The 13054-nt window shown below is 37.5% G+C and overlaps 1 protein-coding gene across 2 annotated transcripts in view; it reads right to left on the bottom strand.

Moving 5' to 3' along the window:
• Window positions 1-13054, bottom strand: part of Grid2 (glutamate ionotropic receptor delta type subunit 2) — a 1491717-nt gene that overhangs the window by 1426664 nt on the left and 51999 nt on the right.

The raw sequence follows: 13054 nt of genomic DNA, 5'->3' as shown, positions 1-13054 counted from the left end.
AGAAATCAAGTAATTTGTGGAATGTTGAGCTGTCAGTAAGTGTGCAGCTAGAAGGGCACTTTCAATCTCTTGCACTCAGCTTATAATTGTTGCTCCTTATTTCGAAACATTATAGGTGTCATGAACCTTGCAACTGACCATTCCCCAGAAGCATGATTCTGAGAGAAACAAAACAGAAAGAATCCAAGAGCACTGTTGGTCAGAGAGACTGTAAACTGTTCACAGAAAAGATAAGAATGAAAGACAAAAAAAACTACAGAATTTATCTCATTAGTCATTAGATAAGGCAAATTAATTACAAAGTCAAGTTTCATGTTTTTTCTACCACAAGGATTTTAAGTGTATTTAACAACACATTTTCAAAATATATCCTGTTTTCAATAGTGCATACACACACACACACACACACACACACACACACACACACAGCATATTTAAATAGATATTCCCTTACAGAGTTATATAATGGAATTATGTTTGACATGTCACATTTGAAATGTATTATTTATTCTGATATATATATATATGTATATATATTCCTTTTTTCAGCTCTTAAAATGAAATGACTTCTCTTGTCATAAAATCTACCATATATCTATTTGTTGAAATTGAAATAAATTGAGTAGTAATAAAGGAGAATGGTAGCAGTATCCTCCTAAAAACCTTGTAGTTGGTAACAAAGTTACAATTTTAGGTAAATTTCAAGTGCAATGTATTCCAAAAGTAGCATTCATTAAATATCAACTGTCTATTTCAGTATCACCAAGATTTATTTCCATTTCCTCTTCTAGATGTTCTACCTTTCACAAATTCCTGAAATAGTAATATCACCCCAGAATTTCTGTTCTTTTCATTTTCTCAGGAAAGCCCATCAACTCTCAGCACTGTAGCACATACATATGTGAGCTTTTCTTAATACTCCCCAATATTCTGTGCTTTTAAATTCGTCTTCCATCAATGAACTCATGTGCACGTTCAGCATTGCGAACCCACCCAGTTATGTATAGTAAGGCACAGTGATGGTGTGGCCCTGCAGCCAGACCAACACTCCCAGTTTCCATTGGCTCCCACAGGTCACTGACACAGTATGCTTCCTATGTTCAGGATGGACCACCTACCATCCCTGAGCAGGCCTTCTCCTTCTCTTCCCACATGAAATACCTTCTTTCAGTTTATGGCCATTCACAATGCCATTTTAGGCATGAATTTCTCTACTCACCAGCTGGTTCTCTAATCTATCTTCCATACATACCTCAGAACTCGTCAACCTTCATAGATATTCAGGAACATTTTATCTCCAAATGTATCCCAATGAATAAATTCTCTTTCTTATCTAGAAAAGTCTAGTTCCTTACACATGTTCAATATATATTTACTGTCAATGCATATTTTACGATATTTAAAAAGCTTAAAACGTAAAGATATTGTGTTTCAGAGATTTAAATATTGAGAGATGCTTTCAAGTGTATTATAAATAGACCTATTATAAGAAAAATTCTAGCTTTGCCAACTACATCAAAGGGAAAATATTTACTTAAGAATAGGAAAATATAATAAGCAGCTTTAACTTATTTACTGATCATTAAAACATTGATGACTGTAACAGAAATGCGTGTATATAGCAGAACTACATGTTTGAGTGCAACTTATCAACTACTGCATATCCATTTCTTTGCTAACAAAAACAAAAAAAATGAATGTACTTTGGAATATGGATAACCTAGGTTCGAAGTTCCAAGCAGAAATTACCCACCTTTCCCTCAAACTCTCAAATGTACTTAATTTTCTGTTTGACTCATGTTTATTGTATTTATGTAAGCTCTCTAGTCTTGGTAAACTCAATTTTAATTATAATAGAATTTGAAAGTGAATTTTTCCAACATTTATGTTCTAATTTTTCCCAAGTGATACTTTTTTGAATTAAAACCAGTATGAAATAACTACAAATTGGCTTAGTCCGTAGGCATTTACTGCTTTTATGAGGACTAATTCATTTAAAATTTAAATTGCAAACATGAATATAATTTTCTTCAACATAAATTTTTAAGACTCATTTTAAGGCTGACACTCAAGCCAAGATCTGTGAAGCTTCTCAGTCTAGCAGCAGTGCCCTCTCACACAAACATGCACTGCCAAACAACTGCGATGATGTGCTCATAGCCAGAAAGGTCTGGTGGATCTGAGTATGTGTTTCTCTGAAAGCCGCCATGACCAGTCAATTAACTTGCTCGTTAGAAATAAGCAGATAGTGGTTCAACCTTGCCTGGTTCATATTTTTGTTACACAGTAATGATTTCATACTACTTTACTCACTTGAAAAATATATGACTAGAGACAAGTGCATGCTCATGATTTAAGAATGTGTTTTTACTGGCATTTTGTACAATTTCCAGCCCTTGAGATTTGATTTTTCCAATGCATTAGTTACTATAGAAACAATGTCTCTGTAGTATGCAAAGCATGGTGACAGCACACTTCTGTAGTCAGTGTATTTAATATATGCCTGCAGAAACATGTAAGATTAGAGACATTGTCATCACCCGGTACTGGAGAGGTTTATTCCCAGAATGCCCACAGTTACTAAAATACACCGGATGTCCATAAAATGGACACCATTTACATAGTATATACATATTCCATATACTTTCAATCTCTAGTATAGCATAGATACTACATAAATTATTATAGAGAATAATTACAGAAAATAAAATATGTACATCCACTACAAATACAATCATTATAGATCTAAAGGCCTTGATAAAATCCACTAATAAAGACCCAGCAGATGTGGAAGGCAGTCATATGTGCACATACTTGTTAATGTACATCTCTGCATCTATGAATGTCAGTAAAAAAAAGTAACATGTATATGCAAGTATATACCACACATTATTTTTCAAACTATTAATACACATATGCACATATATGCATTATGTATACTATATATGTATATATGCATATCATATCTCTGTGTAATATGTATGTCTCATAACTAAGAATGTATGCATAACTTTAATAAATGGGTTTATATAATTTAAATCATTAAATTCACAGCAAACGCAAAGAACAATTTGCTGTGCATTTAAACTTTTGTGCTTTAATACAGAAAAAATCTATCTAAATTTATATTTATACTAATCTCACAAACACACACATACACACACTGGTAACTGAGAGTAGGTTTCTTTCTCAGATACATCATACAAAATTTGTTACTTAAACTTAAATGTTTTTTTCAAAACATGTTTGTTAAGAAATGAATTAATCCATATAAACAGAAATGAAACCAGTAAAAAAGTAAAAATATTTCTACCAAGTATAAAAATGTGATCAATAATATTCTTAGTGAAATAGTTTGGAATAACATTTAGGGTTTAAAAATCATAATCAAAATCTCCTCCATTTTATGTAGTTTTGCATATATTGGAGAAAGATGTGAATTCCTAGTGACAGAAATCATGAGAATCTTTTGGAAAAAATTAAAATATACAAAATACAGATGATTGGTTATATATAATTTCCAGATACACTAGAGAACATCATAATATTCACAGGATTCAGTTGTATTTCAAGTTTCTGCCAAGTCTACTTTTTAGAAATACTTCTATATGTTCAGCCTAGTATTACTTAGGTACCAGCTTAAACAATATCTTCTTATTTTTAATGTTCATAGTTGGATCTAATATACCTTGACCATATCCACTTTCCACTCTCCTAGAGACCCTCCTCCCCTGCCCCCGGCATTTGGTATTCCTCCAAATTCCATGTCTTCTATTTTTAAAATTAAGCTTTAAAAATCTTAACCCACTGAGTTCATGTAACATGAGCAACTTACCAGTGGTACCTGGGAGCATTAATTTTAAATAACTTGATACAATGTTGCCTTATCTGAAGCTTATATTTGGCATAGAGTAGACTATTGTCAACTTGGTGACACCATTTTATAACAGTGTCATATAAACAAACTTACACCAAGAAAATATAACAGATTCTTTCAAAATCAGTTAAAACATGAAGCCAAAAAGAAACAAAAGAAGAAAAAATCTCAAAATTCTGATTCTTTCCCTTATATTGTATCGTGTAACAGTTTCCTCAAAATTGAAACATTCCATCCTTCTGGGAACCCCTTAAATAAGAAGATAAACAACCTAAAGTAGCTTCAGGAAGTCCAAGAAACTGACTAGAGTCACTGACCATGCCCTATCAGAATCAATAGAAAAGCTGAGTCTTCCTTTTCTTAAGGAAGCTGGGTTGCATAGAAGAGTCAGACAAGCAAAGACACAAAGTAAGATTCTGAGTCCAGACCTGCTGTCCAGGAGAAGCAGAAACCAGCAGAGCTGCCTGGAAGATGTTTAGATCAATTGAAGGACATAAAGAACACTCTACAACCTATCTGTGTGCTCCATGTCCCCAGTTTGTTAGCTTTCACCTGTGGTAGGGTTTTCTTTTGTGGTGCAGCTTTCTTTGAGCCATTTCTTCTCCTCTAAGTAACCCCTCACCTATATTTCTGTACGTAACCCCAGTAAATAGCTATTTGTAAGCAACATAGGGAGAAGTAGGTGGCATTCTGAGTGTCAGCCTGTAATTTGGAAAGTAAATTAGATAAATGAGAAGATTACAGAGCAGTAGTAAATGTAGTAGAAAATACCCATCAAGCCCAACCTTTAGTTGGAAAATGGGAAATGTGTGACTCCAACATATGTGAGGGCCTTTTTAATACTCCAATATAAGAAATTTAGTGTTGTAAGGAAACACTCAGCTTTTGAACTACTGGAATTAGGGAAGACTTTAAGTAAGTGATGAAGGAGCCTGTCACACTGTGGCTTGTGAGGCTGTGGGACAGGAGAGCAGTTGTGATCATTCTGACTGCTGCGGAGAGAGGAAAGCATCTCTTCTTTTTTTTTAGGTTTACTTTTAAAACTTTATTTTTTTAGCTTATAATATGCTTATAGCCATTCTCACTTTCCTTCTCTCCAAACCCTCCTTCGTAAATGTTAGGACATCTTTTCTCAGTAATTATTATTGCATACACATATATATGAATGAATATGTATGAGTGAATACATATATAAATATAAATAAATATATCCAAGTATATACTTATTCTTTTTTTCTCCATCTTTATTAACTTGGGTATTTCTTATTACATTTCGATTGTTATTCACTTTCCCGGTTTCTGGACCAGCATCCCCCAATCCCTCCCCCTCCTCTTCTCTATGGGTGTTCCCCTCCCCATCCTCCCCCCATTACCACCCTCCCCCCAACAATCCCGTTCACTGAGAATTCAGTCTTGGCAGGACCCAGGACTTCCCCATCCACTGGTGCTCTTACTAGGCTATTAATTGCTACCTATGATGTTGGAGCCCACGGTCAGTCCATGTATAGTCTTTGGGTTGTGGCTTAGTCCCTGGAAGGTCTGGTTAGTTGTCATTGTTCATATGGGGTCTCAAGCCCCTTCAAGCTCTTTCAGTCCTTTCTAAAATTCCTTCAACAGGGGTCCCGTTCTCAGTTCAGTGGTTTAATGATGGCATTCGCCTACGTATTTGGTGTACTCTGGCTGTGTCTCTCAGGAGAGATCTACATCCGGTTCCTGTCAGCCTGCACTTCTTTGCTTCATCCATCTTATCTAGTTTGGTGGCTGTTTTTGTATGAGCCACATATGGGGCAGGCTCTGAATGGGTGTTCTTTCTGCCTCTGTTCTATACTTTGCGTTCCTATTCCCACCCAAGGGTATTCTTGTTCCCCTTTTAAAGAAGGAGTGAAGAATTCACATCTTGGTCATCCTTCTTGAGTTTCATGTGTTCTGTGCATCTAGGGTAATTCATGCATTTGGACTAATATCCACTTATCAGTGAATGCATACCATGTGTGTTTTTCTGTGATTGGGTTACCTCACTCAGGGTGATATTTTCCAGTTCCACCCATTTGCCTATGAATTTCACAAAGTCATTGTTTTTGATAGCTTAGTAGTATTCCATTGTGTAGATGTACCACATTTTCTGTATCCATTCCTCTGTTGAAGGGCATCTGGGTTCTTTCCAGCTTCTGGCTATTATAAATAAGGCTGCTATGGACATAGTGGAGCAGAAAACATCTCTTCTTAAGGCAAAGGTTACACATCCTGAGACAGCATGAGGAAAATCTGTGCTTGATGGACAGACAGACTTACCAAAGGTAATCAAATGAACACTTGGTTATACTCAGCTGAAATCCCCATACATATCAGGAGTAGGAGGATAATAGAAGAGGGGAAGGTGCTACTGAAGGAACTAGGACGAAGGGAAGCTATATTTGCACTGCAGTTCTCTGGGACCGATAGAAAAATGTTCACAGAATGGTTAAACAAAGGTTGATCCAGCAAGACCTCAAGGCTGGAATAGACCTTTAGGTGCCTTGCTGAGATCTTCTGTGGGGCAAATCTTTTTAAACCAGGAAAGACTTTAGTGAATCTAGTGACCTAGACAAGCATCTGAAGATTGTCCAAAATGTAAAAGAGCCACCCAAAGAATATAGTTAATAGGTAAACCCGAGGAGGAGATCTGTCTGGATTTAATTGATGACATATATGAAAGGATTTGTGTCTAACTGGAGTTCCTAGGGTTGGGGATAATAAAATCCAAATTTTATTCTAGGGATCTTCTGTGGGGCTTTAAAATCTGAAGATCAGTTCATAGCAGACATGTAAGATAGAACAATTAAAGTGAAGATAACCAAGAGCGTCCATGGGAGGGTTATCTGTCCCCAGACTACGGGTAAATTTCCTTCCAGTAAAAGCTGATGCTTGAGATGAAGATGGTTTCTCCAGTCAGTAACACTCCCAGTAACCAGGTATGGTGAAAGAGAAAGCTGCAGCCACCATACCAACCTTACGTTTTTCTGACCTATGGAGGTGGCAGTTGTAGCAGGAGAAAACAGGGTCACATTCACCTTTGGACCTGAGTTGGTGGGAACAGATAATGACGGACCCAATGCATTTATCAGGGATGAAGAAGTGTAGGGAGGAACCAGGAAGAGCTCCAGATTGTGGAAACAAAATGACTCAGAGAGAATGACTAAGGATTAACGGGAGCTAATTAAGTTATCACTTGGCAGCCCTGCTTCCTACGAAGCCTGGTCTATAGAGGAAGAAATTGATTCAAATGGATGGCAACTTTTCATGCTGGTTTAGACCTTTATGTTTGACTTAATTACCTTCTTAGTTTTGAAATTCTGGGGTCACCAGACACTTGTTGAGAACAGATGACAACTGACTTTCGAGTTTGCAACCCCTAATTCATAGGGTGATGTTTCTGGGTATTGCCTTGTGCTATTAATCCTCTGGAAAGGGTTTTGTTATATAAATGACAAATTGGTTTTGCAGATTTGGAGAGACAACCAGGTACAGTAATACTTTATTTACCTTTCAACCTTGCTGGGGCAGGCTCAGTTGAAAAAAAAAAATCCGAAAGGCACCCAACATGGGGAGAAAGAACCCACAAGTTGCAAGGTTATCAAGTAACAACCCCAGGGCCATGGATAGGCTATGAGTTGTTGGCCATGGAATTCTTTGGGGCACCACAAATCACGAAGGCTCTTACGACTGCTGTTGTTTGTGTGCCAAAACTAGACTACAAGCCCCTATTGCTGAAGACACTGCAAATGAATGTTTTGGCTGCAGGACAAGGAGAAATTAAGATATAAATTAACTGATAACTCTCACACTGTTAGTTGACATCTGTAGTGCTAGAGGAGGCCATGCAGACTGACAGTGGTGAGCTACCAGCAACATTCCTATTTGGCTCTGGACCCTGCATGTTAAAACACCAACATTCTAGGAAGGATGTGCTGGCTTGTGCAATGATGCTTGGTTACTCCATAGATAAGACCACAGCATTCCTATTGGATTTAAGGTTCACTCCATGAGAGGGAGGTCAAGCCTGCTACTGTAAACCAGAACAAAGACCCATAGAGGGGGGGTATGTCATCGGTTCCAAAGGGGGAAGTAACTTATAAGTGTTTTTTTTTTAAAGATGGATGTGATGTGCCTGTCAAACTGTCTTTTAAACATTAGTATTTAAGTCCATAGATCAATAACTGTTGTTACCAGCCTTAATCCGTAATCACTGTTGAAGATCCTGTTACTGTAGCATGGTGATCTATTTCATAGTCACAGGTGGACATCTGTAGTCACCCTCTCCAATGCTCAGGAGTCATTGCAGAAGAAAAGAATTTAAGAGCCTGATGAAGCAATAGAGTGTTGTGTAACAGTTTCCACCATGTTTGAAACATTCCACCCTTCAGAAAAGTTCTGTAAACTGGAAGGAAAACAACTAGTCAGTGAAATTGACCACATTCACTTGGTCCCTTTCAGGCACACTAAGCAATAAAACTGGAAAGGCTCCCTCAGATGGAAGGAGGCAAAGTGCAAAGATTCTGAGATCATCCCAGCTGCTTAGAAGAAGCAGATAACAGCTGAGCTGCTGAAGAAGTTGAGACAAGAGTCACTTGGAAAGGACAACATCCAACCTGCTGAAGTGCCTGTGATCTGTTCAATGTACTTTCCAGGTTTCCCCTTTCACAGGCTCTTGCCTATGCTTGTATGAGCTTTGATGATACAGCTGTCTTGAGTTCTTTCTTCTCTGTAAGTCACCCCTTGCCCATATTCCTGTAAGTAACCCCAATAAAACTCACTGGCTTTGAACTTTGGTGGTACCTATACTTACTTATGGCATAGGATTCCTGTCTGAGCTCAGTAAACACATGTTGCATCTGCCCAGGAAATAATTGCAAACTGTATTTATCATAATATGGACATAACTTTTAGCACAAGATGCAATGAAAAGTATAAGATGAGAAGAAATGAATGGGCTTAGGAGTTGTAGGGAAAGGTCTATTTCTTAACTTCAATGACTTTTGCCTACATTCTCAAATTCTCAAACTATGTACTTATACTTGCTTGCTTTTTCTATGTTTGCACTACAATGAAAAGCTTAAAATTTGTTTATGCTATAATTATACAAAGTATTTCAAACTAGGTCACTCATTGCAATGAGAAATTAATCTTAAAACATCCCTACTTTTAAGTAAAATCTCTCTATACAATATGTCAAAATGTATTACATTTCCTAAATCATATCAAATTAATATTGCATTTTTATTACTCATTAGTAATATTTACTAATTACTTCTGTGAATGCCACCTACAACTTTTTCTGAGGAATTTCTGGATATTGAATGCTATTTGTTTAGAAAAGTTATAGCTACTTCTGAGACACAGTTTTGTACTATATTGCATCTCTGATCAATGGCCACAGTCTGGAAGTGAGTACTATGCTCAAACTTTAAAACAATAAGATATATATGGTGATAACAAAAATCCCCATCTGATAGCCATTTTAAATCTTTACAGTGGAAAATCATTGACCACCTTAAATTATATAACCAAATAATTGTATTACCTTACATTGTCCAGATTTTCATTTTTTCCTTGTGTATTTGAGAGTACAGCTCAACTTGTAGTTTCTAAAGTTAGTAGAAAAAATATTGCATATCAAAAACCCAATTGTATTGCAGCTAATCATTGATTATTTTCAGGAGAACCTCCCCAAATGTCACAATTCATTAGATAATAAAAGTAACTCAAAATGGCACTTAATAGTTAATAGTTACTCAATCAGTTATTATTTTAAGATATCCTTCAACCTCCATCAATGTAAGTTTACCAAGGATCTGAAGAATATAGTGATTAACCTCTTTAGTTGTCACATTAAATCATATGCTACTTAATTTCTAATTATATATTTGGTTTATTTGCTTTGAATTTTAAAGCATTTAGTTGTTTTCTTTCACAGTGGCTGGAAAATTTGCGTATCTGAGAAAATATTTTAAAACCAGTTTATAATCCTTAAAACTGTATTAAAATTTGCTTCTACAAGTATTTATTTAAAATTATAATTAATTAATTGTGCTTTCTATTATTTATATTCTTTTTTTTATTAACTTAAGTATTTCTTATATACATTTCAAGTGTTATTCCCTTTCCCGGTTTCCGGGCAAACATCCCCCTCCCCCCTCCCCTTCCTTATGGGTGTGCCCATCCCACCCCTCCCCCAATTGCCGCCCTCCCCCCATAGTCTAGTTCACTGGGGGTTCAGTCTTAGCAGGACCCAGGGCTTCCCCTTCCACTGGTGCTCTTACTAGGATATTCATTGCTACATATGGGGTCAGAGTCCAGGGTCAGTCCATGTATAGTCTTTAGGTAGTGGCTTAGTCCCTGGAAGCTCTGGTTGCTTGACATTGTTGTACTTTTGGGGTCTCGAGACCCGTCAAGCTCTTCCAGTTCTTTCTCTGATTCCTTCAACGGGGGACCTATTCTCAGTTCAGTGGTTTTCTGCTGGCATTCGCCTCTGTATTTGCTGTATTCTGGCTGTGTCTCTCAGGAGCTATCTACATCCGGCTCCTGTCGGTCTGCACTTCTTTGCTTCATCCATCTTGTCTAATTGGGTGGCTGTATATGTATGGGCCACCTGTGGGGCAGGCTCTGAATGGGTGTTCCTTCAGTCTCTGTTTTAATCTTTGCCTCTCCCTTCCCTGCCAAGGGTATTCTTTTTCCTCATTTAAAGAAGGAGTGAAGCATTCACATTTTGATCATCCGTCTTGAGTTTCGTTTGTTCTAGGGATCTAGGGTAACTCAAGCATTTGGGCTAATAGCCACTTATCAATGAGTGCATACCATGTATGTCTTTCTGTGCTTGGGTTAGCTCACTCAGGATGATATTTTCAAGTTCCAACCATTTGCCTACGAATTTCATAAACTCGTTGTTTTTGATAGCTGAGTAATATTCCATTGTGTGAATGTACCACATTTTCTGTATCCATTCCTCTGTTGAAGGGCATCTGGGTTCTTTCCAGTTTCTGGCTATTATAAATAAGGCTGCGATGAACATAGTGGAGCACGTGTCTCTTTTGTATGTTGAGGAATCTTTTGGGTATATGCCCAAGAGAGGTATAGCTGGATCCTCAGGCAGTTCAATGTCCAATTTTCTGAGGAACCTCCAGACTGATTTCCAGAATGGTTTTACCAGTCTGCAATCCCACCAACAATGGAGGAGTGTTCCTCTTTCTCCACATCCTCGCCAGCATCTCTGTCACCTGAGTTTTTGATCTTAGCCATTCTCACTGGTGTGAGGTGAAATCTCAGCGTTGTTTTGATTTGCATTTCCCTTATGACTAAAGATGTTGAACATTTCTTTAGGTGTTTCTCAGCCATTCGGCATTCCTCAGCTGTGAATTCTTTGTTTAGCTCTGAACCCCATTTTTTAATAGGGTTATTTGTTTCCCTGCAGTCTAACTTCTTGAGTTCTTTGTATATTTTGGATATAAGGCCTCTATCTGTTGTAGGATTGGTAAAGATCTTTTCCCAATCTGTTGGTTGCCGTTTTGTCCTAACCACCGTGTCCTTTACCTTACAGAAGCTTTGCAGTTTTATGAGATCCCATTTGTCGATTCTTGATCTTAGAGCATAAGCCATTGGTGTTTTGTTCAGGAAATTTTTTCCAGTGCCCATGTGTTCCAGATGCTTCCCTAGTTTTTCTTCTATTAGTTTGAGTGTGTCTGGTTTGATGTGGAGGTCCTTGATCCACTTGGACTTAAGCTTTGTACAGGGTGATAAGCATGGATCGATCTGCATTCTTCTACATGTTGCCCTCCAGTTGAACCAGCACCATTTGCTGAAAATGCTATCTTTTTTCCATTGGATGGTTTTGGCTCCTTTGTCAAAAATCAAGTGACCATAGGTGTGTGGGTTCATTTCTGGGTCTTCAATTCTATTCCATTGGTCTATTTGTCTGCCTCTGTACCAATACCATGCAGTTTTTATCACTATTGCTCTGTAATACTGCTTGAGTTCAGGGATATTGATTCCCCCTGAAGTCCTTTTATTGTTGAGGATAGCTTTAGCTATCCTGGGTTTTTTGTTATTCCAGATGAATTTGCAAATTGTTCTGTCTAACTCTTTGAAGAATTGGATTGGTATTTTGATGGGGATTGCATTGAATCTGTAGATTGCTTTTGGTAAAATGGCCATTTTTACTATATTAATCCTGCCAATCCATGAGCATGGGAGATCTTTCCATCTTCTGAGGTCTTCTTCAATTTCTTTCCTCAGTGTCTTGAAGTTCTTATTGTACAGATCTTTTACTTGCTTGGTTAAAGTCACACCGAGGTACTTTATATTATTTGGGACTATTATGAAGGGTGTCGTTTCCCTAATTTCTTTCTCGGCTTGTTTCACCGTTGTATAGAGGAAGGCAACTGATTTATTTGAGTTAATTTTGTACCCAGCCACTTTGCTGAAGTTGTTTATCAGCTTTAGTAGTTCTCTGGTGGAACTTTTGGGATCACTTAAATAAACTATCATGTCATCTGCCAATAGTGATATTTTGACCTCTTCCTTTCCGATCTGTATCCCCTTGATCTCCTTTTGTTGTCTGATTGCTCTGGCTAGAACTTCAAGAACTATATTGAATAAGTAGGGAGAGAGTGGGCAGCCTTGTCTAGTCCCTGATTTTAGTGGGATTGCTTCAAGTTTCTCTCCATTTAGTTTAATGTTAGCAACTGGTTTGCTGTATATGGCTTTTACTATTTTTAGGTATGGGCCTTGAATTCCTATTCTTTCCAGGACTTTTATCATGAAGGGGTGTTGAATTTTGTCAAATGCTTTCTCAGCATCTAATGAAATGATCACGTGGTTCTGTTCTTTCAGTTTGTTTATATAATGGTTCACGTTGATGGTTTTCCGTGAAGGGAGTTCTTCACGTCTTTCTTGAAGTCCTCCAGCATAATGATCAAAAACTATTTTGAAACTAGATCTTGCTTTTCTGGTGTGTTTGGATATTCCATGTTTGTTTTGATGGGAGAATTGGGCTCCGATGGTGCCATGTAGTCTTGGTTTCTGTTGCTTGTGTTCCTGAGCTTGCCTCTCGCCATCAGATTATCTCTAGTGTTACTTTGTTCTGCTATTTCTGACAGTGGCTAGACTGTCCTATAAGCCTGTGTGTCAGGAGTGCTGTAGACC

Source organism: Rattus norvegicus, chromosome 4, assembly GCF_021556685.1.
Source record: "Rattus norvegicus strain SHRSP/BbbUtx chromosome 4, alternate assembly SHRSP_T2T, whole genome shotgun sequence".
Classification (NCBI taxonomy): domain Eukaryota; kingdom Metazoa; phylum Chordata; class Mammalia; order Rodentia; family Muridae; genus Rattus; species Rattus norvegicus.
This window is presented reverse-complemented; position numbering and strand designations above follow the sequence as displayed.